This window comes from Haemaphysalis longicornis, unplaced genomic scaffold (genome assembly GCF_048455015.1).
Source record: "Haemaphysalis longicornis isolate Haplotype H1 unplaced genomic scaffold, Haemaphysalis longicornis Haplotype H1 scaffold_11, whole genome shotgun sequence".
In the NCBI taxonomy this organism is placed as follows: Eukaryota; Metazoa; Arthropoda; class Arachnida; order Ixodida; family Ixodidae; genus Haemaphysalis; species Haemaphysalis longicornis.
Genome location: NW_027526214.1, coordinates 116,692,034 through 116,716,354, shown reverse-complemented (window position 1 = coordinate 116,716,354; position 24,321 = coordinate 116,692,034).

The window sequence follows — 24,321 nt, the reverse complement described above, 5'->3', positions numbered from 1 at the left end:
GCCGTGGCTTAGTTAAAACGTTTTTGAGGATAGGTTTTCCCAAAGAGATCCTCACAGATCGGGGCTAATATTTCAATTCAAAGTTGATGGAGGAAGTTAACCATATGTTGTCCATCAAACATCTCGGCACTAGGCCGTACCGTCCCACGAGCAATGGTTTGGTATAGAAGTTGAACGGCACTTTGAAACAGATGCTGCGGAAATCGGTCCAAGAGCAACCTAAGGTATGGGATCGTTACGTCACCCCTCTCTTGTTCGCCTACCGGGAGGGGCCCCAGTCAAGCACAGGGTTTTCCCCATCAAGCTCATCTACGTACGGCAGGTGCGAAGACCACTATCCATCCTTCAAGAATTGTCGACTGGTGAGAAGCTCGACGAAGAGTCGAAAACTACATAATGCTACCTATTATTCTCCGTGAACGGCTTAAAAGACACTGGAGTCGGCTCGACAAAACTTGCTGCAAGCCCATGGGTCCCAGAAGAGATGGTATGATGGACGGTCTAAAGCACGAGAACTTAAGATCGGTGATCAAGCTTTCATTCTGCTCCCGACAACTCTAAACAAACTAATGATGCACTGCAAGGGACCATTCAAGGTCTGTGGAGAGAAAAATTCTTTTGACTACTGGCTTGACCTTGGACACTCCAAAAAGCTATTTCACATCAACATGCTTAACGCGCTATGAAGAGCGAAAACAGGAAACCGCGTTGCAGACCTCATCATTCATCGTGGTAGCGGAAGCGGGATTAGAATCACGGTTTCCTGACTACAGCACTGCCGAGCACTGTGGAGTCGAGTTTCTTAAACTTTTAGACAGCCTGAATCACGATTAGAAGAGACAATTGCATGACCTTTTGCACCATTTTCAGGATATATTCTCAGAGATTCAAGGAAACAACTAATCTGCTGGAATGCCCATTGGAAATAACCACGGAAAACCCCGTCAACACACCGCAATAACCTGTGCCATTAACGGTACAAGAAATTGTTGACCAAGAGGTAAAAGAATGCTGAAACTCGACGTCATTGAAGCCTCCTCCATTGAAGCCTCCCCGCTACTTCCGGAGAAGAAATGGGATAACAGTTACCGAGTTTGCATAGATTTCCGCCGCATCAATGACGTCCTGGTGGAAAATGCGGAACCTGTCCCAAGAACAGAAATTATATTTGTTGAGTTCGGATCAAAGGTTTTTTTGGAAGCTTGACCTGACCAAAGGGTACTGGCAGGTGCCTTTGGACGAGGCTTCACGGTCAAAGACCGCCTTCTCAACGCATTCTGGGCACTACCACTTTGTGTAGATGCATTTCGGCATCAAAACAGCGTCGGCGGTTTTCACACGACTCATGACACTGTTATTGCAGGGCATGGATAACGTTGTTCACTACATCGATGATGTCCTGGTCGCCACGAATAACTCGGAGGAGCATCTCGCGACTCTCCGGGAACTGTTCGGAAGGATTGGATCCGCTGGCCTGAGAGCTAAGCCACAAAAGTGTGAATTGGGCGCCACTTCCGTGACTTCCCTCGAACATCGTTTGCGAGAAGGCGAAATACAACCTATGGAGAGCACGGTCACGAAACTCATTGAGTCCCCGAGACCAGAAACCAAGAAGCAAGTACGGCCGTTTTTGGGACTTGCCGGATTTTACCGAGACCTCATCCCTCATTACCCTGAAAAAGCACAGCCTTTCATTAAAATGTCCCGAAGGACGAGAAAAACAAGGCCAAATGGACCCCTACACAGGTGCGAGCTTTCGATATTTAGAAGGCTGCCTTGTCTTCTGGACCTGTCATCAGAGCTCCGGACATCCGGAAGACATTTGTACTGCGCACCGATGCATCGGAAAGTTGGTTAGGTGCTGTACTGATGCAAGAGCATGACGGAGTGCTGCACCCGGTTTCTTACACCAGCCGACAACTCCTGCCTCGTGAAACCCGGTACTCAGCCATCGAACGGGAATGCTTGGCACTAGTTTGGGCTGTAGGGAAATTTTATATCTTTTTGTACGGAACCACATTTGTTGTCCAGACTGATCATCAGCCCATGAAGTACCTCGCTAGCGTCAAACACCTTCTCCGGTAGAGTCTAACTCTACAAGAATATTCATCCAGAGTAGAGTATATCAAGGGGTTCGAGAACGTTGGAGCGGATTACATCAGTCGCTTGTTGCCGCCAACCGATAATTTTAAAGGTAATAGGGTAACGGTGCAGTGGTTGGTGTTGTTGCATTCCAACCAATGTTCTTAACGACACATTTTTATACCTATTGGTAGCCTCACGGGAGACTTGTAGTGCGCGAGCGTGCGTGACAATCACGGAAGGTGAGTGATTGTGTTCGCCGTGTGCGGCATGGTGTGCACCATGATGCCGACTGCGTGTACCCCTTCCGACTAACCAATAGTAGTTCTTCGCCTCCATGTGCAGTTTTTGCACACGGAGTTTTGCACATGCAAACAAACTTTCTAAGTTGGAAACACAGTCGGCGACGATGACGACGACGTCGCGGACACATGCCTGTGAAGGTATTGTCCTCGTTTCGGCAGGGCCGAAAAAGAAGAAGTGGCAGCCCACACGAGCCTATGACAGTGAACGCAAGTGGCCTAAGAGAGCCGGCCACAACGTAGCCGTCACGTGGCCAGAGGGGAACGAGGAAGGACGGCTGTTGCAGTTGAGGAGTTCCGACAGGACGGTTCGAGGAGAGCGGCGTGCAGGTGCAGATGGAGAGATCATTGGGTCTTGTGGACCCAAGCTCAGAGGGATCTACCTGACGCCAAGGCCTTCCCTAACCAGCGTCCTATTCCCCAGTGTCCTGGCCCATGGAAGCGCACGCGCTGCGGCGTGCCCCGGTCGTGACTGTCCACAGCTTGGAGATAATCGTCTACCGGTGGCTACCGGGTGCCGACTGTGCGTGGCCTTCCGCGACGTGGCGCCTGGTGGTGACCAGTGCCTGCTTGCTCGAAGCAGAATAAGACAGTCTTATTCGCAATCTAATCTTGTTGGCAGTCTTATTCGGGGTCTTATAGTTACTAGGCTATAAAACGCTTTCTGGAAACTTATAAGACAGTGAATAAGATTTTAAATAAGAACGCAATACGAATATGAATAACCCTGCTCCGAGCAGTCTTATTCACAGTCTTATGCTGACGTGGTCGATCATTCAAACATAAAGAGCGACCTCCATACCCTGAAAAACGACTGCAGTAGCCGTAGAAGTGGCGAACGATACCGAGCTGCGGCCGTTCGACCGTCTGCGTCGAACAAATAAATGCCTGTTTTGAGGACATCGATGCCGTTGTAAACGCCATCAGGAGAGAGGGTGGAAAGTGACAGACAGAAAGAGACAAAGGTAGGCTTTGCCCTTCAAGCCGCAAGACCTACATACTTTGATGTGGGTGCGATGGCTGCAGCCAACCACTGTTTTCAACTTTCGCTGTGCGCTATGGACGTGTGCTTGTTTTTCACGCTAGCGCGGCTTTTTTTCTCGTTCACGTCAAACAAAGAGGGACAGAAATGATAGTCTACGGCCCAGATATTTGTCCCGAGCGGACATCGGGCGCCCGAGTGCGCGGTGCGAATGCGTGATCGCTCTGATCGTGTGCTATGTCGGCTGTCGCCGCAATGGCTACCAAAAGGCGGCACGGAAATGGCCGAACAAATGTAGTTTGGATAAAAGCATTCCCATTAACTCAGAAACAAGAAATAGGCGCTCACAATGGAACTGTAATGTGACAAAAAGGCTATACACAACAGCAAAACGCTAGCAGTCTGTAGTACACCTGCCCGTGAGCGTCAAACAAAATTGCGTTTCCAACGAAAACCTGCGCAGACTTCGCGTCTTTCCATCCTTCTCTTCGAAAGTGCCGGTTGCGAAGCTTGATTGTTTGGATTTGTACTTTGATTGCTTTGATTGCGCATTCTGCTTGAGCATTGGGATCCTGAGTTGGCACCTAAAAGCAGCATTCATAATATCAACATTCGGCTGTATTCGACAGCAAGATTGTTTACAGCTTCAGCCCTCGCTAAGCGCGCTGCCGGCTATGCAGCGGGTTGTTCCGATCGTGTCGCGTGTCGCCGTTCTATTAGGCGTGAGCCGGTGAAGTGCTCGTTGTATCCGAGTCTTGACAACGAACCCGAAGCCAATTCGCAGCTTTCTAATTCAAGGTGAGATGAAAATCACGACTCGTGTTCCGACATGTGAGACAACGTCGCTGCTTTTTGCGTCAGCCCAGCGGGTTTCTCGGGCCCACGCTTCGAGCAGACGATCTTTGTTTATGACTTCGTTTACGCGGCTGGGCCACCGAGGCCCGGCCGCGTGAGTTGGCCTACCAAGGATGGCGCATCATTGTAACGTATTTGTGACAAGGCCCAAATACACCGTCTGATGGCCAGCGTTTCTTGAATTTATGCAGCCATTGTTGAAAATAAATGATTGCCCAACGCCGGCGACGGCAACAAGCGGTTCTGCGGCGTATTCCCCGCTATTCCCTAGGGGTCTCTCTCGTGCTCATCTAGGTACCCCATGTTCCTATAGTCTTCAATAAGACCGCTCTGTAGCCTGGCCCGAGTGCTTTCGAGCAAGCGCACTAGATCGAATGTTATTCGCGGTCCTATTGAAGTCCGTGAATAAGAGTAGACTGTGAATAAGACAGCCAATAAGAACGTGTATTCGTGCAAGCGGGCCCAGGTTCGGCCACGAGTGTTCCTGCCAGTACCGTTCCTGGAAGAGCTGCGACAAAGCGGCATCGTCAACGGACCAGCACGCGAGACTTCTGGACGCGGCCCTCAGCGGAAGGCAACCCGACACCCCGACGGCCCGAGTGCTAAACCACGTCACGGTGAACTCACTATAAACTTTTCTGTGGCACTTTTCTGCCGTTTAGATGTACAGGCTTTTCCGTACATTAGTTAGACGTTTTGGGCTTCTTGATGTCGCATTTGTAGAATAGTTATGTTTGGGGGAGGGTTTATTACCTCTCTCGTAGTCTCTCGGCTAAGTATTATTGTATGCATGGTGTTTTGTTTTAGAATACGTTTTCTTCGTAAGTTATCAATGCGCCCTCGCCTGATTAACTGGCAAATGTGGCTAGCCCCAGTCGCCACCGAACAAACCCTACTCAAGAACCTGCCTAGGGGGTTTTTCTTCCCTCCTCCGAACCCTCCGAACTGACGCCATTTTTTGTCGGCGTCTCAAAAAATCTCAGTCTTACCCCTCACTTGTTGAACCCGTGTTATTGCATTGGTTTTTGCCAATAGAAGTAAATATATCAAGACACATTTGTATTCTTGAGCTTCAATATCTAGAATGGGCTCCCGTCTTCACCAATAAAAACTATATAAAATATTAAGGAGTTTTAGCATTTCCAATCTTCAGTGGATAATGTGCGTTTCGTGACGACCACGCCTAATAGAAACTTCTCAACTTGTTATGAGCGCGGGAATTTATTCTACGGGCCCGAACCCCATGCCCCGCATTCATTGGGGGGAAGCGGGGGGGTTGTCCTCGCCTATCGCGCAGGCACACTCGTGTCCTCGCGAACACGCCATCACGCAATCCTCGCCATGAAAAAGCGTATGAAATGTTGAAGTCATAATGACTAATGCTTCAAATCAATTGAGGTTACAGTAACGCTGTCTCTTTCAGGCCATAAACCTGTATATTCAGTTGAGGTGGCAATGGTGTTGTTCTTCAGCTGTACTTGTCCCCATTCTCCAGACTTCTTAACCACGAACGTGGTTAGGTGGTTTTGGTAATGGCTACAAGTTCACGAAGTTATGCCTTTTCTGGTCGATACAGTTGATACCCTTCTACTAGCCCTCTAGACTAACACAAGTTCTTGTCTGCGTCTCCCCCTCTAATGCTCTTCCCTTGTCTCGCTCAAGAAACGTTTTCAATTAAAATAAATATTTTTCACAACAGCTCTGTTCGGGGCTTCGGTATTCAGAATGGCTTTAGTTTTGATCAATTTTCCCGTCATGAACGAAAAAAAAATATCCTTAATTCTTCCACTTAATTGAGGACAGCAACAAAGCTCCTTTCATGTAATGGACACTAATATATATTTTGGTTAGCGAGGCTCTTAATTTGCATGCATCGGTGCTCGTTCTTACGACCTGCTATGCAGCAGAGAGCTGCATAGCTGGACCTAAAAAAGTAAAAATGCTACACGAAGTGCGTTTCAGGCGTAGTTTAGAAAAGTCTTCGAAACGCAAAAGAATGAAGGAAGCTCACGATGGAAGCTCACGCCTGAGTAATACGTAAGAGCGTGCAAGTATCGAAGCTTCAAGCAACCTTCACGAACATCATGCAGTGTTGTGCGGAACGACTTTCCAAGGAACTAGTTCCTTTTTGAAGGAACGGAGGAACCCCACCGTTCCTTTAAGGGTCAATGGTTCTTGACCGTTTCAAGGGTCAAGGGTGAGAAAACCTTGACTGTTCTAAAGGGTCAAGGTTTTCCAAGGATCGGCAGGAACGTTGTTCCTGAAGTAAACGTTACATCGCTAGGAATTGGCTGTTTTTGATGCCAAGGCTCGAGTACGAAAATCCACAAGTCACTACTTTGCTTCTATTCCTAAAAGCTGGCACGTTTGCCCGGCCTTCGGCGGAACGTGGTCAAAGGCAGAAGAATAACCACACAGCGGGCCAAAAACATTGTGCTTCCTTTCACGCTGGCTGAGCACACTCGGCGTTCGACGGGTGAATAGCGCAGCGGCGAGAATTATTTTCCTTTGCATCGTTCGTCTATGGAGGCCAGGATGCGGGTCTGGCCAATAGAATTGTTCCCTGCCTTGGAAAGTTTTCCACGTCCGAGCGGCGCTGCATGTGCCTTGTGAAACCACCGTTTGTTTTCAGGGGTAATTACCGCGTTAGTGTGCGCGAGCCGCGGGTGCGCTGTTGTCGAGGGAGTTGCTCTCACTGTGAGGCCATTCGAAGAGTCAACGGGGGTCACCGAAAATTGTTGGGGATTGCAGGTTTGGACCCCTAAAAAAAAGCGTGAACTCGTTGTCGCCCGTTGCTTAATCCCGATGTTTAAGCTATCATGGATCCCACACAGTTCTATGCCAGACAAGGTGACCAACAACATAAAGACAGCTGCTTTCGGTGACCGAGCCATCCAGCGCCGTACGTGCCACATCGGCCTCGCCCGAGGATTTCATTACCTTTGGGCAGCAAACCCTTCCAGCCGAGGTACAGGATGAGCTGTCGCGGAACCTCCTGGTACCAGTTGACTACCCGCTGGCGCAGATCAAGAACCTGGAGGATCTAAAGAACGCTTCTTCAAGAACAACACGTCCGCACCCTCAAGCGCTTCCGTGGATTGGCTCTGCAACATTTCCAAAAAAGTGTTGACGAAGAAAACGGGTTCGTCTGTCTGACTGCAACATCAAGATGCAACTCTTGCTGAGTTCAAACAAGGGACTCTATTTTGTTGCGACTGTGCATTCTCGATTTTTTTTCCAAGACATTATTTTAACATTTTTTAATTCATTCCTCTTTTTTTCTCTTCTGCCATATCCTGTAACCCGGTTATGTGCATAATTCTTTTCTGTTTCAACAACCAAAGAATCTGTGGCTTCTATGCCACGGCGCCTGTTTTCTTGTTTTCTTATTACTTTTTATTTAATTGTGCTTGGTATTTTACTTTATTGTGTTGCAAATTGTGTCCGAATATATTGTTTATAGTGTAAATGTTTTTGCTCGCGTGATTAGACTGCATGTTATTTCCTGTGCTTTTGCCGTATGCGTATTTCGTGCCATCGCAACTTATTCGTGGGTCGCGTCCACATACTTGGCTATGTTTGGCCATTTCCTTTATTTACTACCATGATTTTGTTTTGCATTCTTTGTAATTCTTGCGCGCAGATGTCGTGTGTGACTACGCTGTTGGCTTTTACATTTTTCTTGTTATCGTCTTCCGACCTAAGCATGGATGGCGTACCTCTTAGTCGTTGCTCGTTGTGCTGTGTTTTGTTACTCGCACATTTCTGTGGTATGATCTGCAAAGCTTCACTTTTGTAACGCCTTTACACAATTCCCTGCAAATGGGCCTGCATGCTATTTTAAATACACTGAAAAATTAAACCAGCATTGATTTAAGGCCTATGCATTGTTCCTTTCAATGAGGTTTCTAATCTTGACATTGCGTTACGTGCCTGCATGTGAGTAACTTTCTATTCGCCTATCTCAAGGGCAGCGAACTCCGCTTACTCCGCATTTTTAATACCAAAGTGGGAAGCCTCATGTGTTTCACCTATATTGAACAAGCACAAAAATCGCAGTTACGCATGTCTGAAACTTGTCCGGTGCTCCAGAAAAAAATTGGCTAAGCGCGTTTTTATGAATTCTTTTAATCTTTAGATACGCTGTTGGAGGCGGTATTAATATTCTTATATTATACGTAGTACAATGTGAGTTTTACATTTTTTTTATTTTATTATCACGAACCCGGCCTCATATTATAATTAAAAAATACGTTACCGTTAATATAACGACACTTTCCAAGTTCCAATGTTCGAAGTGGAACAGGAAGGCGTTCCTTTCGCAATACAGGAACTTCTAACGGAAACTCGTTTCAAAATAGGAAAGTAACGAGGAACGAGCTTTCGTTCCTGTTTTAGAGGAACTTGTACAGCACTGTTCACGATTCCTGCCGATGTACTTCTACGCTGCGGCCGCAAGTTTTTCTCCATCAGCGTTGCGATGTGTGAGCTTCCTTCATTTTTTTGGCAGTCATAGTCATTGGGTATCACTTTTAAGGGGCAACGCTATGACCTTTGTTTAGTACCAAACAAGTGTTGTGACCAATACGGCCAACTAGAGTGTTTCTTGACACTCGGGGCCGATCTCCCGAAGTGGTTATGCTTGGCGTGACAAACATTGAATCGGGACGTCTTCGCGAGGCACGCACACACGAGCGTAGACATTTTCCTGGTTTGTGAAACGGCCGGGCGGTCGCAATGGGGGCCGCGCGTACGCGTGCGCTCCAGGGAATTTCTGCGGTTATTTAACTTGGGATCCAAAAAACTAAGATTTGCTAAAGAGCTTCGCTTAAAAAATTATACATTGGCCAAACCGAAAGAAGTTTTAATGCAAGGAAACGTCAGCACAATATTACTGTTGCAAAAATTCTGGGGAGCATCTGGCTCTGCATAACAAAACCTGCGGCTGCGTTCCCAATATTGAAGATTCGGAATTTTAGGCATATGCTAATTATAAAACAGACAAATGTTCGAACCCAACAGAATTCGAAACTATGCTAAGGATTGTGTCTCGGCGCCTTCATAATACCGCAACTTAAAAAATTAACATTATTACAGGGTCACACATTTAAAACCTACGAATATAAAGAAATCTTTTCCTCTTAAGAATGCATGGGCTTCCTTTCAATGGAAAGAAATTGAAGCACTCCCCTTGTTTATTTCACCACTTCTATTATCCTGCCACGGTAAGATTCTAGTTTGATAGTTTTATGCCTCACCGTCCTTCGTTTTTGTTGTATATACACTTGTGTTTATGTAGTCTAGATGCCGCGAGGCAAGCGCCTTGTGACGTCAGCTGACTCAAGCATTGTATATACTCATCACGGACTAATAAAAAATCAGTGTTGTTCGGGGCACGGCGGATGCTGTTTACTTCGAGGTGCCTCCGGCGTAGTCGGCAGTGCATGCAAGGCGATACAACAGTTGGCGAGAAGTGGTGAAGTAACCGAACGCGGGGAGCAATGAGCTTGCACCAACCACCAAAATTCCTGCCGACGCCGGGGAAACCGGCAATTCCTTGGACACAGTGGCATCGCATTTTGAAAAATTATCTCCTAGCATTGGGGAGTGACGCCCACACTCCTGCGCGCCGGAAAGCTTTGTTGCTGCACTGTCTGGGCGTGGAAGGCCAACGCGTTTACTACGCATTACCGGAGCAGAAGCCATCGACGTCGCTTTCAGCGGGAAAGGAAGAAGTCAGCAGCAGCGACGAGGCAGCGGTGGCTACATTGGACGCCTGTTTCACGGCCAAAACGAACGTCGTCATGGAGCGGCATCGGTTCGGACAACGCACACAACTGCCTGGGGAGACCGCCGCAGCCTTCGTCATGGCGTTTCGAGAGTGTCATCGAGTTGCGCCTTCGGCGAGCAAGTTGACGATTTTATTCGTGACAAACTTGTAGCGAAAACGTGCAACCATGTTCTTCGGGAACGCCTACTTCTAGAAGGCACTTCACTGATGCTCGAACGGCGCTGGATATTGCAAACAATATCAAAGAAGCTACGAATTACTTACTTGAGCTGCAGTCAGCGGCTGCGAGCATCGAAAAGGTGGAAAAACGTGAGACGCCATGCCGTACAGAATCACAATTACCGATGCCGGAGCAGCACAAGTCTTGCTTTCGTTGCGGGTCTTCACGGCATTTCGCAGATTCCACGTCATGCAAGGCGCGGAATAAACCAAGCAGTAAATGCGGCAAACGAGGACATTTTCAGCGTGTCTGTAGGAGCGGCATGCCAGACGAGCGGGGCCTCTCTGTCCCAGAAGTCGATAGCTGCAGTACAGCCGGCGACCTCAACGTGTTGCTTCTCGCCCGGCAGAGCAACGCAGGAATACACACAGAAGTCGTCGTGCAAGATGTACCCATAAGTTTCCTCGTAGACACCGGCTCCGCGGTCTCGATTCTGCCAACCACCACGTATTCAAGGGTGAAATGCCCTCCTACGCAGCCGACATCAGCGCCTCTTTACGATTTTTCTCGTCGCAGAATAAGCACCGAGAGGTGTTTCACGGCGCCAGTCATCTTCCATGGTCACCATGCCGAGATACTCTTCTACGTCGTCAGGGGCGGTACCGACATCCTCGGCATGGACGCCATCGAAACACTGCGGGAGCACATTGACGGTATATTATTCCAATGCACTCACATCACGTAAGCGCCACAAGGCCTTGATCCTGAACTGTTTCGCCAATTTTCGCATTTGTTCGATGGAAAGGTGGGACTGGCAACCAATTTTGTTCACAACGTCAAGATTAGAGAAGGGATCACACTTGTCGCTGCTAAGTTACGACGATTGCCATTTTCGGTGCGAGATCCAGTGGGCGAAGAGCTGCAGCGCCTTGAGCAAGATGATGTCATAGAAAAGGTTGATGCGTCTGAATGGGTGTCGCCAATCGTAGCAGCTAAAAAAACGGCAAGATAAGCATTTGTGTCGATCTGCGCGAACCGAACAAAGCGGTTGTTGTTGACAAATTTCTACTGCCGCACACGGAAGAACTACTGCACAAACTGCACGGAGCAAGGTACGTTTCCAAGACTGATTTAGCCGCCGCATACAACCAAGTACTGCTGAGCCCTGAAAGCAGGGAATTAACTACCTTCATAACCGATAGTGGACTGTACAGATTCAAACGCGTCTGCTTCAGCCTTGCATCGGCACCGTCAGCTTTCCAGAAAATGATGGTCACTATTTTGAAGAACTGCAAAAACACTTTGTGCTACATCGGCGATCTCATTGTGTATAGAAGCACACAAGAAAAACACTTCAAGAATGTGAAACAAGTTATGCATTTGATTTCAAAGTCGGGACTAAAGCTGAATGACAAAGGCATTTTCAATCTACAAAAAATAGACTTTCTTGGTCACAGGATCAGTTCCAACGGAATACGCCCGTTGCAAAGCAACATCGACGCTATGAAGGCTGCGCCAGCACCCCGAGATAGCAGTACCCTGCGCTCATTTTTGGGCATGGTAGACTATTACGCAAAGTTTGTGCCGGATTATGTGGTGCTTTGTGAGCCTCTTCGCGAGTTGCTACGGAAGAAGCCAACATTCACTTGGAATGATGCGAGAAAAGCTTGTTTTGAGCAGCTAAGAAGTTCCTTGGCCGTAGGATGTTTACAGCTATTCGATACTGCAGGTGACATTATTGTGACTATGGATGCCTCATCCATTGGTTTAGGAGCAGTGTTGCAACAAAAAAGAGGTGACAACCTTGCAACAATTGCTTTTGCTTCTCGCAGGCTTACACCACAGGAACAAACGTACTCCGTTTGGGGAACTGGAAACCCTTGCTTGATTGTGGGCTTGGGAATATTGGATAGTATACCTTTGCTGTCCACCATTCACACTACGTACGACCACCAGGCTGGGTCAAACTCCTGAGTACAAAGGCAGTAGGCCGTCGTCCATTCCGGATTGCAAGGTGGCATGGCAGGCTGCTTGCATACAACTTTACGATTGAATTCCAGAAGGGTGATCAGAATACGGTGGCTGATGCTCTTTCAAGGATGCCCCTCCCGGGTTCTGTGTAGGAGGACGAGAGCGGGGAGAGTGTTTGTGTGGTCTCAACGTGCGTTACTCATGCAGAGTTTTTCGCTCTAACCATGCAGGACGCGCTCCTTTAACAGGTCGAAAATTGGGTGACTTCGATATGGCCTGCAGTGAAGATGTTGCCCGCCGAGGCAATTCCGTTCTACCGAGTACGGACTGAGCTCTCAGTCGTTGGAGACCTCCTGCTGGAAGGAGACAAGTTCGTCGTACCTTCATCCCTCGTATCACCGCTTCTTGACGCAGCCCACGAGTTCCATCCAGGAATAATAAGGACAAAGCAACAACTACGTGAAAAATAGTGGTGGCCTGCTCTGAGCAATCAAGTAGAGCAATTGATTGCATCTTGCGGGCTATGCCAATCAGTTGACAAGTCTGCAAAGCCGTCTACGCCACCTATGCAGCCAGTTGCATTCCCATCGGCACCATTGCAGAAGCTAGGCATCGATATTCCGGGCCCTTTTTCCGATGTGCCTGCACATTGTCGCTTTGCCATCACGGCCATCGATTACTTCAGCAAGTGGCCAGAGGTTTGTTTCTCGGCGAAAGTGACTCCTCCAACCGTCATCCCCTTTCTGCGAAGCATCTTCAGCAGGCAAGTAAAAGCTATTTATTATGATGAAAAGGAGGCAGTTATATATGAAATGGCTAAAACACAACAGAAAAACTGTTAACTTCTTGACAAACGCAAGATGTGACATAGTAGCTAGTCTTTGTGTAGGAAACCTTTTTTACGTGCCGAATACCGTATTGACTGGGCACTAACGCAGTCTATGTGCACCCCTGACAACATAGCGCTTCAGATTTCGTGGTTTATCTTTTATATAGGGTGGAACAAAAATGTCCCCTCGAAATCTGGCAAATAACCCTTATTACAGCAATTAACATGCGCGGCCATATTTCCATTTACAGCCCGTTGCGGAAAAGCGTTGTGATGTTCCCTTGTTCTCTTACTGAAACAGCAGTCTAATTGACCTAAGCATTCATTCGATGCCCATTCATCCTTGCATTCCGAATCCTCACCGCTGCTTCAAGTGGCAGCGGTTCGGGCACAGCACAACCTCTTGCCCCGAAAAAACAATCTGCGCAAAATGCGCCACGCATGACCACTTCACCGAAAACTTAAGTTCTGACAACCTCAAATGTGCAAACTGCAGGGGCCCACATGCGGCCTACTCCAGGAAATGCGAGAAGGTCCAAGTAGAAAGGAAAACAATCACCCTAAAAGTGACAAAACATCCCCTTCCCAGAAGCGCGAAAGAAGTTCGCCTGTTTCCCACAGGGGAGGTACGCCAACGCAGATCGCCCGGGCGCGGAGCGTCCTCTCGTTAACATAGGGAACCAGTTCAGCGAGTCTGACCTGGCCCCTCCGTCGCCCCCCCCCCCCCTGGGTTGCTTGAGGCAGCGCAACACGTCACTACACCGCTTCATGGGGCAGCAGCGGTTGTGGAGCCAACCGTCTCTGCGAGGACCGATGCCGCTTCCGCAATTGCGTCCCTGTCCTCCAGTGCGCTGGACGGTGGCGAGGGAATGGACACCGGGGGCCCCGCATCGGCGCCAATCACCACCGCACCGCCCTTGACACCTCTGGTGCCACCAACGCCCTAGGTGGTGGAGGCTCAAACGAAGGGTCCCCGAAGAAGGACAAGTCTGGGGGGCCCGGCCCGTCGGGCACCTCTTTCACATCTGTCGAGGAGATGGATGTCGGGACGTTCCTGCCTGCAATGCAGCGCAAGGAGCGGCCTCAAACTTTCATGCCTACGGAAAGACCCAAACAGCGCAATCCCAGAGTAACATCCCCGAAATACGACCCATGAACACACACACACACCTACTCCATTCATTCCTTAAGGTAAATAATGGGAACATGAAACATAATTCAATGGAACTGCAGAGGCCTCCTTAAAAAAATTAAAGCCGTTCCACTCAATGTGAAAGCTGTCGGAAGTGCAGAGCAGTGGTTCGCCATTATGGGCTGTAGCGCCGTTATCGGCTTACTGCTACCACCCCATGCGATTCAAATTTCCCGCCTGCGCAGTGCTCGCGCGCCCCCTGCCTGAAACTGCGCCAGCGGGAGTTCAGTTCTCTTTGTGCTTTTCTGCCCGCACGTGCCAGCGTTGCACGGCCACATTTTTAGTTTACTATCGTAAATTTAGTGTTTGGGGAGTTGGTGGTAGTGAATGCGTTGTATCAGCAGCTTCTTGACGTAGTTTGAATGAGTCAAGGATATAAGGCACGTTCGTAACCTTCCGTTCTGTGTCGGCTCTGTGGCTCAGTTGGTAGAGTACCGTGCACCTTGCGTTCCGCCCGCAGAGTCGTAGGATGGAAACCTGGCGCCGGCAAGTATTATTTTTTTATATAGTGTAGGGGGAGCGATGCGGACGCGGACTACGGACGCCAACGCGGGTGACATCGTGAGTTACTGAAATGCTCTGCATTTAAAATCTTGACGATGTGTATGATATGCTGCATGCCAATCAGCCAAGTGTCATGTGTCTCCAAGAAACACGCCTCAATTCCAAACAGCCAAATTTCTTAAGTAAGTACCTGGTACTCAGAAAGAACAGGGTTGGCTGGACACACTCATCAGGTGGTGTGGCCATTGTCGGCCGGGTATAATTAGCATGCCACAATCTCTCTGAGCAGTGCCAAACCCAGCTTGAGCAGTATTTGCGCCACAGAAACATTGAAGTCAGAAATATCCCCTTTATTAAGGGCGAAAATCTTGACGAAACCCTTGAGAAGCTTGGGGAAGCGATAAATGAACCAATCACCCCACGTGACGTTGATGTGTGCCACCGCGTGCCTTCAAAAGGTTCCACTTGCCCCCACATTATTGTAAAGTTCCAAAATCGCTCTAAGCGAGACACGGTTCTTGAAAAGCCTCGTAAGATGCGCCTGTCTGCAAATGACGTCGGCTTTACTGAGACTGCTCCTGAGACCCCTCCTATCTTCGTCAATGTGCACCTTTTCCGGCAGCTGAAAGCTTTTGGGTCTGACGATTGCGGAAACGAAAGAGCAAAGCTGGCAGTTAGCGTGGTGCAGAGGGTGAAAATATTTTTACTAAAGACCGAAACTCCAAAATCCTTTACATCACATATATCGATGACCTAAGCAAGATCTTGTAGTACAACACACCACAGTTTTTCCCGGCTGCGCACATGGATCGCGAAACTTTGCCATATATCTCAGTTACTTCGAACAACCCAAAACTTTCCTGTCTTCACCTTAATGCCCAATATGCACGAAACAAACACGACCTAATTATCACCGTTCTCGATAGTTCCAACGTTCATTTCGACGTTGTAATGATTACAGAATGAAGGACTTGAAGGACTTTGAAACTTGAAATCGTGATAGCAGGGAAGTCCTTCGTCTATCTTGTTATTCGTCATACTTTCTAAACCGAATCGGAAAAATGGGTGGTTGACTACTGATGTTAGTAAAAAACTGTTATCAGTGTGAAATATTCCACAGAGTTCACAGAATTGAAATCGGCGTTTTTGTAGTCTCTAATTAGTTTAGTGCTTCGCCCATGACGGGAAGGTTTCACATTGTAAAGACAGTTGAGAATAGAATGATCGCTTAGTCCTGGTAGATGAGTTATGGATGATATCATGGAAGGGTTAGTTGTAAGTACCAGGTCTAAGGAGTTCGACGAAGAAGGGGTGACGCGCGTGGGTTGTGTTACCGTGTGAGTTAAATTAAGGTCATTGCACAAGTAAAAAAATAACAAGCTTTCAGAGAGTCGGGCCGAGGGCTTGGTGTTGACATCGCCCGTAATTATATCCGAAAAGTTAAAGTCGCCTAAAACGAAAATAGGAGATGACGGAAAGCGTGTGTGAATGCAGTGCAAGGCATCATAAAGGTTATCACAGTATGTTGACGGCAAACTGGGGGGCGATAGCAAGCGCATATGATGGTGTCTTTATAGTAAATCGAACGCATGTACAAACAAGTTCCAGAGAGCTGTTGATTGAAATTGCATGTGAGTGAAATTGTCCTATTATTGCGATGAACACGCCCCCACCAACCCTTTCTTGGCGATCATATCTGTAAATTTTGTAATCCTTGTCGGAGTGAAAAATCTCCCTGTCGCGTATTTTGCTAGTTAACGAAGTCTCTGTGAGTACAACCACATCAGAGGCACAGTCATCTATAACAGAGGATAATTCGTCACGTTTTTTTATTAGGCTGCGAATATTCCTTAAAAGAAACGAGATATTATCGGCAGAGGAAGCATATTTATTATTCACAGACTGCTATAATGATGCGTTTGCACGGGGTGAATTAGGAGGCGTCGCGCTCGTGGAAACAGAGTCCACCGAAAGACTGATTTCACAAACCTTATCTGTTTGTGGGCAATATACGAACTCTGTCTTTCTAGTCCCGAAAAAGAAGACTGCTGTTGATAACGTGTTTATGTCAACTGCTTAGTGTAAACTGTAAAGTACTGGAAACAAGACTCACCGGGTATTCCTGAAAATATCCAACATTGATTTCATGAGCCACTTGGCGATAAAATTGTAAAAAAACGTCAATAAAAGTTATTTCAACCTTCTACCGTATTATATAAAGCAAGGCGAAAAGTTGCAGTGCTCCCATTCGTCGGGAAAACTTCGGTGTACGCGCTGAGATGTGTGAGAAATGTCATTAGTAGTCGGTCAAGATAATCTTTAGGCTGACTGAGAAGAAACAAGAATATTTTGACAATAACGAAGCTGGGAGGTATTCTGCATGGGCATGAATGTTCAAACAATGTGTGTGATCTGGTTTACTGAAAAGCCTGGATCTATGCCAGGCCAAGGGCCGGTTTTATGTGGAAGTGGTGTCACAGATAGGAGCAGCCATTGTCTTTCTAACGTTGGCTTAGGCCAAGCTGGGGCTTACGTGGTAGGGTGCCACAAGCTTTTGCAGCCTCCACGTTCTGCTCAAACGAGGCAGTGCTGCTTCGTTATACTTTATTATTTTTTGAGTCTTCTATATAGCATGGTTGCAAGAGAATAAACATAATACTAGCCTCACCATTTACACTAAGAAATACACAAACATTTTTTACGAGTTGACCGTACTGCGAAAGAAAACATACGACCTCTGACGGCTATCATTTTGTATTGCACCGCTGCATTTCAAGTAATTCTTAAATTGTTCACCCAAATTGACTTAAGCCACTTAGCTTCTGCAGAGCGTCTCCAAAGCCCCCAATTGCTACTTAGACACGTGGCTCTGGCATGTTTATGTTTAAAGCGGTCGTAAGCACGTCGTGTTCAATTCAACAGCTCTGTCAGGCATAAACACACGTTTTTCTCTACCACGCAGTGGAGGAAAGCCGCTCTGAACCATTTGCTGTTGGGTTCAGTATTGCAGCATTTGTGTGATTCGCCGATAGCACTCTCGATAGCCCGGCATACTAGCCTGGCACGCGTATTTCCGAACGCTTGGCTGCAGAGAGCAGCCGCGGGAAATGTCGGTTCGTGCGACGCAGAACGTTAATTAAAGGTCGGCATTGCCTGCGCCCCAAACCCAGAGCGATGTAAAACGTACTAAATCACTGTTATTAACAAAACCTACGCATAGGTGTGTGTTTAGAAAAGAAACAAATTTAGAAAAAATGTGTGCAATAAAAAAATGTCCTAGTACTCAATACTATACATCGAGGCCACAAAGCCCACATGGTGGGCTGGTTTTAGCAGCGGCACAAAAGTATAGCGCGCCGAGTGGCATTACACATGCCCTGTGATTGTTCTATGAAGCGAGGAGTTAGTAAATACGCTGCCCGCACTCTACTGTGCACGCAGTTTTTGTAGATCGTAGCAGTCGAAATGAGAGCTTGCTGTTTCCTTCTGCAATGTATAAAGAAAGGGTGACCAGACCCTTAACTGCAGACAAAAGATTCAGTGTGTTCAAATTGAATGGAGTGACCCCACAAACTTAGCTCCCGTAAATGCTTCAACAATTAGTAGCGATGACAAAGGTTTTGTGCTTTGAACTTATTTAGTGGAAACTAATCTTTCCTTTTATCTTCCTGTTTCTTCTTATGACGAACAAACTCTGTTTCTTTCATTGAACACCCTGTTTCTGTTTCCGGCATTGTTCTGGCATTGGTAGGGCGTACTGGCGTGGTAATTTGCAAAACCATTGCTTTACTGACATAGTTTAGTGGTCGCGTTTTCCCATTGCGAACAAAATAATTTAGGCTGAATGCGTCAGGCGGACGAGGTGCTACTTACCGTGTTTCTGTGCATGGAAACATATTGCATGCACAGAACCATGGCCATGTCTTTGATCGTGACGACGAAACAATCTTATAATTTAAAATCAATAAAACGCCGAAAATATCCGATATGCCGAAAGTATCTAAGAAACCTTTTCGGGTGCGTTAGCAAATTAGCATTCATCTTTTATTTATGAAGATTTATAATACCCAACGTGCCAATAGCTTGGCCTGGGGTTACTGCTGTTTTTAGCACACCCAGAACCATAGAAATTGAAACAGGGAGAAAGGTGAAGCAATGCAACAAAATTCCGCAGGGAGAAAGACCCGTGGTGACTCGTTGAATGCAAATTTTATGCGTAGTGTTATGACTCACAGTTGTGGCCATCTCGGGTGTACATACGATAATCGTCCTGAGCCCGCATACGCCGGTGTCGAAACGAGTGGAATTAAACAGTTTAGTGCTACGGTGTAAATGCGTTTGAATTCATCGAGACGAAAAATGGTCTGAAATTCTGGGAATGCTAACTGGGCAACTAACCACGTGTTCATAATACCTTTTCTTACTCTTCGGTGTACTGTTAAATCTTGTTTATAAAAAATGTCCCTATGAAATAAGTTGAAACGTCACGATAGGTGCTCCACCGGCGTTATAGCTTGATAAGTTTGTGCAGTCAAGTACAGCTTGCAAGCGCATACTGCTGTTTTTTTCTAAGTCTCTTTGGTACCTATCATTAGGGCTCCGCGACCTGTAATGTATGTTTGTCTTTCTGTGTATTCGTGTTACCGCGCAGTTATATTATGAAAGCAAATCGCATTACCGCACCTGTAGTTTATGTTGTCCCACTACCCCCTTCGCTTTTCTGGCATTGTCTGTTTTGCTTTTCTTTGGCCCTCACTCAATCTGGCTTTCATTTGCTTTCGTCTCTCCAGCGACCTAGGCAGGTACATTGCAAAGAATCATGCGTTTCATCTGCATAAAAATCACCAACATTGATGAAGTTAACGATTCTTACAATGTCTGCCTTTGTTTGGTGGAGATGTTGAAATTGCCTGACTTGTTCAAATTCTCATTTTTACTCTTTGTGCCTCCCCGTTTGCAGCCTGGCTTCAACTCCTGTAGCGGGGCCTCCTAGATGCCGCCTATTGTTGTACCAGTGACCACAGCAAGTTCGCGTGCTACATCAGGTGATATTGATTCAGAATATTGTTTTCTTGCAGTTTTACGTACAGTTCTTGGGATTTTTTTCTCGTGGCTTATTGCATGAGGGATCTAATATGGATATTCACGAGTAAAATCTGTTTTTCTTCGATGTTCCTAAACGATTCACATGCGAGTAACTAATTTGTATTGAACTGTCTTCCTCAAATACACCTATTTGTGAACAAGCTTTGCAAGGAACAATATCCAGGTATGGCAGCCTGTGATTGCTAGCACCGTGCATTATAAGAGTTACGAAAAAGGGCATAGACGCAGAGACTACAACTACAATCTCGTTTCATGCCAAATATTAACAGTAAGTCAGCCCAAAGCAGCCATCGTCTTTCTTTCATTGTGGCTTACCCGATACGAAGCCACAACCTTCCAGCAGCCTTCAGGCCCTGATGAAATGAGGCCGTCGGGGTTCATTATAGTTTATTATTCTTTTATTATTCTATTTTTTATGGTACCAAGAGAATGAGCATACTCTTGCAATGAATTAGAAAAAATGTGGAAATTCCCAGCTTTTGGCTATGTGCGAGGTTGGCACCTGCCTTTTTTTTTGAAAGAGAAAGTTTATTACAAAAAAAAATTACAAACATATTAGTATAAAGACGACGGTCCCCGAGTCAATTGTCTGAAAGGGACCCTCGATTACAAATACATCAAATGAATTGAGTAGAAGCAGCAAATCGAAGTTGGTGTATCGTCCGAAGTTGGTGTGACGCGTTTGGTGGTTTTGAGTGTTTTTCTATTTGCGTTGTATAAACCTAACGATTTTATAGGTGCTTATTTGTGGTGTATATCTGCATTGTACAGATGTTTTGTGCGCTTGCAATACTGTAAAGCCGGTGTGCGGCGAACTGCAACCCTGTGTTATTTTGTTGTGTTCTTCCACCCCACTGTAATGCCCCTGGCGCTGTGGGTATTAGATAAATAAATAAATAATACATAAATAAAATGGTCGAAAGAGCCAACAGATCAATATGCAGTATAAAACACACAAGGAATTAGCATTTTATGTACACATTCGCAAAGGTAGCTTTAATTGTAGATATCCAATATAAGAAGTAATAAAATCCGTTCGTAAATGACACAAAGGAAGCAAATGCACATGAGAACCTTGGGTATAACGTAACAATAAAACAGAGAACAAGATCTTAATTACAGCAAAAGAAATCCTCTAAGTTTTTTTTAAAGCAACCAAGGGATGGGGACGATTTGACACCCATAGGCAACTTATTCCAATATTTAACAACTGAAAAACAAATAGTTTTCTGACTGTAATTAGTATAAACAGGTGGTAGTAACAAATTGTTATTACTTGAAAACCTGGTTATGCTTTTACTGCGTAAAACACTAACATCAAAGAGATCACAATAGAGGTTACAGTGCAATAATTTGCAAAAAAGAATACCTAGGTTATATTGAAACAGTCAATTAATTGATAGTATATTATTCTGATATAGAAGTCGTGATGCGGTAGAACGACATGGACTGAATGTTACAATGCGAATACACTAGTTTTGTATATGTTGAACAGATAAAACGTGAGAGGAGTAAGTGTTGCCCATGAAACAATACGATAATAAAAATGACTGTGAACAAAAGCAAAATATAAAGAAAACAGGGCTAGGTGAGGGAAAAAGCGCCGAGCCTTGATTAAAGCTCGAATCCCAAAAGCTGTTTTTTGTTTTAAATGGGAAAAGTGCGAACTAAATGTAAGGTGCGCGTGGAGTCGAGGTGAATGGCAAGAAATGTAACGTGGTCGGAAGATGTGAATAAATGAGACCCAAGATGTACTTCGGGAAGAAATCCGATGGTTTTCTGATGAGATCTGAAAAACACAAATTTAGTTTTTCCGGGTTAAAAACTAAGTACTTGACATGGCACCATTTGACAGCGTTGTTAAGTACTGCATTCAAGTTAGCGGTAAGGCAAATTGTCGATTTATTAAATAAAGAAACGGTTGTATCGTCCGCATAGAAGACGCAGTGAGAAGAATTACGACAAAACGGAAGATCATTAATCTACAATATGAAAAGTAAAGGACCGAGAACAGATCCCTGACGTAAACCTTGCTTAAATGTTCTTGTTTCAGAAAAAGCGTCAGCCACGTATACGGTGTATTGTGGGTTAGTAAATTGCTTTTCAAAAATGTTAGTGTTAGACTGGTTATGCCCTAAGCTTCTAATTTTTAAACAAGATATTATGTTTAATCGTATCAAACACCTTTGTAAAATCTAGAAAGACTGAACCCACAAAATTTCCAGCGTCAATTGATTTTTATTGAAGTCTGTAAGTGAAAGCAGTGCTAGGTTGGTGGAACGTCGAGATTGAAAACCAAACTGACGTGGATTCATTAGATTAAATTTTTTGAGGTAGCTGTTGAAACGTTTAGAAAATATCTGTTCAATTCGTTTACTCAGGGAAGACAGAATAGAAATTGGGCGGTAATTAGATAACAATATCGGTCCCGTCTTTTGAAAACAGGTATTATTTTAGCTTTTTTAGAAAAGATGGAAACGCTAAAGACAAGATTTTTTTATATGGCTAAGAGTATTTTTGGTTAAATCAGCAACTAACTTCAAATGGCGAATAGACATGTTATCTAGGCCTGGGCTAGTATTTTTTACCGGGCCAAGCGTAGCGAGCACTTCTTATGGTGTAACCGGGAACAAAAAGAAAGATTGGTAAGCACGAGGCAAACCAAGTTGCGCATTTAAAGGCCTAAGGGTATTGTGATAAACGGACGAAAATTATTCGCAAAAGGCACCAGCAATATGAGGTGGTTCCATCAGGCTTACTCCATTGATGTAAGTTTTGATATAGAGGCATTAGCTGCAGTTTAATTAAGGAAGGTATTGAAAAGATTCAATTGTTTTTTGAGGTTGTTATGGTGTTTAGCAAATTCATTTTCATAATAACGTTTTTAGCCCGTTTTAAGAGGAAGTTTAGGAGGCAGCAAAATTTCTTATATTGCTTTGCTAAATTAGAATTAAACGGCTGTCTTTTGGTTTTTTTGTACATATTTTCCTTTTTCCTCATGCTTTCTAATAACCCTTTATTCATCCATGGATTGTTCGGATAGCTAAATCTCTTTTTACATTTAAGCGTGGTAGTACTTGAAAAAACGGCTTTCCAAATTGTAGAAGAAAAGTTATACAATGCTGCCTCTGCATCATCCAATGAATAAATGATAGACCAATGAGTCGCCCGGATCGCTTCTGTAAATCGAACTGCATGAAAAACAGATGTGAAGTGTTACTTGCGTTTTTTCGGCATGCACGCGTCAAAAATAAGCAAAATGGGAAAATGATCTTTCATATCGGTTTCAAGGACGGCAGAAAAGGGTTGGGGTGATAGGTCAGACAGCGGATGGTGTATTAACGTGCGTAGACTGTTGCGCAAACATCCCGTTGGCGTATGTATTAAAGATTCAAGTCCGAATCCAGTAAATCAATCTGTGCATGCAGAATACGATTTAGATTCGGTGTCAAGTAAGTTAATGTTGAAGTCGCCTACTAATAGAACGTCCTTATTTCAAGTGATATCCGGTTTTCAATTGTATCAAGTTAAAGTAGGAATTCAGTCAAGGAAGATGAAGGGGAACAATAAATGCAACCAATGACTAATTTTTTATGTGGAATAAGTGATTGATTAGTTTCAATCCACACCAATTCACAAAGGTTTGCGGTAAACGATGGATCATGTCTGCGTCTGTAGGAAATTTCAGACGAAACGAAAACTGCTGTACCACCATAGCTATCAGAAGTCCGATGGCAGTACTCTGTTCGATAAAATGGGAAACTGTACAAATTACTGTCAGAATCAGAGAGCCAAGTTTCAGATATGCATATGAACGAGAATGAATGGTTAAGCGCAGCGATGAAACTATCGATGGTGTCAAACTTTCTCTTAGGGCTTTGTGCATTAAAGTGAATTATGGAGTGGTTGTTGTTGGAAAGACGGAATTTCACATCTAGGGGGACAGCAAAGCCATCGGCTGCGAGGTGTTAGCAGTTTGTCAGAAGGGTACCTGACTCAGGATTACGTGAAAACCCGCACGTCACTCTCAGTCGCGATGCCAAATACTTTGCTGTCTTCTGTTTTGTGAGCTTTAATGCGGCAGGTGTCTCTCCTCAGAAATTGCCAGTGATGTTCTTTCTTCAGCGCTAAAGCCTTAGCAAACAATTTTTTGCTATCGAAGGTCAAATGCTCGTTGACAAACACAGGGACATCAGTTTTCCCAGAGAACCTAATGTTGCTCGTGCACAGCTTTGCCTTCCGCGCTTTCCGAAGGAAATCGTTTTTCTTTTCACGTGAGCAAAAACGAACGATTATGTTTTCTTCATTCTAGTTTTTTTGAGATAGTAGGTATCCGGTGTACGATGGCAATGTCAGTTGGCTCAACGTAGCATTCAACAGCGTTCGCCATGCATTGCAAAATGGCATGGCAGTCTTGTCCTTCCGTCACAGGCGCTCCCTATTTTCCATATTGTTGAGTCTAATGTATCGCTCTAGCTCGGCTACCCTCTTTTCAAGTGCTGCGTTGCGTGCCAAAGGGTCGTTGTTCGACGCTGTAAGCTAAGCCT